The 3,258-nt window shown below is 35.1% G+C and overlaps 1 protein-coding gene across 2 annotated transcripts in view; it reads right to left on the bottom strand.

Annotated features, from left to right (window-relative positions):
• lzts2 (leucine zipper, putative tumor suppressor 2) overlaps positions 1-2,624 on the bottom strand; it is a 48,950-nt gene extending 46,326 nt beyond the window's left edge. For both annotated transcript variants that reach the window (XM_015388185.1, XM_015388205.1), the window contains exon 1: positions 2,464-2,624. The gene's annotated coding sequence lies outside the window, so the exon portion shown is untranslated. The remainder of the gene's footprint in view (positions 1-2,463) is intronic.
• Between the last annotated feature and the right edge of the window lie 634 nt (positions 2,625-3,258).

Genomic DNA, 3,258 nt, shown 5'->3' with positions numbered 1-3,258 from the left:
CAGAAGTACGCAACCTTGGCTTTCTGGCACACTTAATATAATTAATATACTAAACAATGTGGTCTTTTTTTTTTTTTTTTTTTTTTTTTTTTTTTTTGATGTGTGCCCCCATGAATAAACATAGCCTCCATCTGTCAAATTTAGTAAATTTGACAGAATTGATGTTGAAAACTTTTGTTATTTTTGTTTGTTTGTTTTATTATTTCCCTTTGGTTAATGCTGATCTACATGATAAAATTAAATTAAATTAAAAAAAATTGCAGCAAAAGACCAGAGGTCTACAAGTTATTCATTCTGCTCCTCTTTGCCTCCATGTATCTGGGGGAGGAGATGTTGGAAGTGACTCACATACACCATGTTTACAGCTTCATGACACACAGCCTCCAAGGGAGATATTTTTCTTTGTCTACATTAAACGATCAGATGGTTGAAAATCATTACTCACTTCACTACATCTGATTTCAGCCAATTTAAAATCTGATATTTCATCAGAATTCTGTCTGGATTTTTTTCCCCAAACACACCAATCATTTTCTTTTTTTTTTTTTATATCGTGAATTCACCACTATGATTTAACAGACATGCAAAATCTTAGTAAACCATTTATGGCAATCTAATAATAAGCAGACAATGTAATGAAGATACCATCTGTGATAAACCACTTCTTACAGTGGTTTTTCATGTTGGTTTTAGCTTTTCTAAGTTTTCATTTTCACTTTATTGAAAGGACCATATGACGATCTATCCATTAAAAGGGAGATAAGAGAAATTTGCAAAACTATTCCTAACCCCTGGATTGAAACTGCAGAGAACAACAGCTTGGGTTGGACTATACCTTTAACAGACAAGTGCTACAGACTTGTGACTAGTTAACCTTACTTAAAAAAGCATGCAAACCGATTGATTTTAAAACCTAAGTACAGCGGAATAGGCATTAAAGGGGAATGCTGCACGCACGGGCGACGTCATACACACTTTGTTTTTAAAACATATAAATATAAAAAATATAACCGCGGATGTCTGGGGAACAGTGATGCCTACATGTTATGAATGCTGGCGTACCATAACGAATAAATTATGAACAGTTTAGTTTGTGCCTTCAAGTAGACTACCCATAGGAAGACGTTACCTGGATATAACCTAACGGAATATCTTCAGAAAGGCTCCAAACGACACAAAACTCATATGGGTGAGTAGAACATGATGTAACAACTTAAAATCAAACAGCGTTCCCCTTTAAGTGTTGTACTGGCAAATCCTTGTTTAGTACAGTTAACTTAATCTTGAGTTTAAGTAACTAAAAAATGTGTGCGGTGTACTCGACAATTTACTTCAGATCTACTCCTTAGACTTAGTATGAACTACAGTAGGATTACTATTTCAAACAACAAAGTAGTGCCATGTGAACTTTATTTTGTATCTACTATAAACACAATCATTTAAGTTGGGCTAACTAATGTAACAATCCCTGCAACTTAGAATCTCTTGTTTTTACTTACTTGAAGAGCGATACTGATTTATTTATTAAAACCGTGCAAACCGATGAAAAGACCAAGTACCGGTTACTTATGCAATACTTCAAACTTTCATTTTACCTTATTCCATTACGGACATTTAGCCTTTAATGCAGAAAAGCAAGAAGAAAGCAAACATGAAAAGAAAGCCAAAAAAAGTAATGGGACACAATAAAAAAAATGGACCAGGATGCTCTGGTAAGATGAGAAAAAATTTAGATTTTTGAGCATAAATTTACAGATTACAACATTTTGAAAACCTTATTAATCACAAGTTTGGAATAACTTTGTAGTATATTATCTCATACAACCCCAATACAATATGTTGGAGTTTGTGGGTGTGAACAAAAAATTAAAAATACACATAATGAAAACATTCAAGGTGAACAGATAGCTGTATGTGCCTCCAACCAGGACCCAAGGAAACAGTGCTGCATTATGCATGCATCCATTAGTCACCCAACACAGTCGCTCAGGAGAAAATATCCACATTTTCAAAAGGATAAGATAAAAAAAGAAATTAAGTCTGAGAAGATGGAGGGAAATACTGAAAATCCATGATAAGGTAGATCCCTGGACAGGAGCCTGAGCAGGAAATGAGTGTGATTACTCTACAGGAACTAGTTTATTTCTGCATCCACCCAACCTGTCATAACTCACTCATACGTCCATTAAAAATATTGTTTAAAAAAAGAAAAACAAATATATGTAACATCCAATAAGAATGTTATCTGCTTATAACTAAAAGTTTGTATTTTGATTATTTTTTGTTAATTTTAGCAGAGACTCACACCTGTCCGCAGGTGATTAACACACCAAAACTTTACAAACATGAAACAAAACAACTCAAACAACCTTTAAACCATTTCCGTAAACATGTAAAGCCTTTACATATTTGTTGCATTTTATGTTGGAATCTTTTTAAGTAGAAAACTCGATAAAGACCTACCGTGCAGAGCTTCCCACGGGTTCCTTTAGTTTAAAAGAGTTTTAAGGGAAAATCTGCTTTTGACGCTGTTTTCCTTCTCTAAGCTTCTCCTCCACAAACACGGAACATGGTCAGGGTTTGTGTTGACAAAGCGGAGAGTTACATGCTCTCCCTGCAGCTCTGCGGGATTGTCTGGTTGGACAGAAGCTGCTGGAGTTTGAGGGAAACCAGCTGGAGCGACTACCAGCTGCTTCCGTCTGATACTTTCAAAATAAAAGCTCCTGTAGTGTATGTTTAGTTCGTAGTCAGCAGCAGGGGAGGATCTAGGATTCTCGGAGACCAGGGGCTTAGCCCTGAGAGTAAAGATGAAAGTGTAGACTTTCTGGTAAATCCAGTTTTAATGTATAATATGACAGATTACGAGATTAAAGAAACTGGTAATCTGCCCGAAATACCTACCTGTAATAGTACGGTAAATAATTCAGGGAGCTCAAGAAGAAATACTATATTAACTACCTAAATTATGCATGCAGTATATATACCCTTCCTTGTCATGACCATCCTTGTGACGGTTAGCATATGGTGTAATTTTCTATTTCTTCAAACTGTAAAATTCTCGCAAAAAACTAAATTTAAAAAAAACTAAAATGCTTTCTTTAAACCAAACTAAGATGTTCCTCTTATATTTGGCGAATTTATGTTTGAATATTTTGCAAAAATATGTTCTGGTGCATGTTGGGTTTTTTGCATCTAAAGGCTTATGTTTCCCATCTTACGTGCAACAACGTACATTACGTTGTTGCCAGGTTGGGATGT

Source organism: Cyprinodon variegatus, unplaced genomic scaffold (assembly GCF_000732505.1).
Source record: "Cyprinodon variegatus isolate N-32 unplaced genomic scaffold, C_variegatus-1.0 Scaffold18, whole genome shotgun sequence".
Lineage (NCBI taxonomy): Eukaryota > Metazoa > Chordata > Actinopteri > Cyprinodontiformes > Cyprinodontidae > Cyprinodon > Cyprinodon variegatus.
Note: the sequence above shows the minus strand (reverse complement) of the source record. Positions and strands in the feature narration are given on the sequence as shown.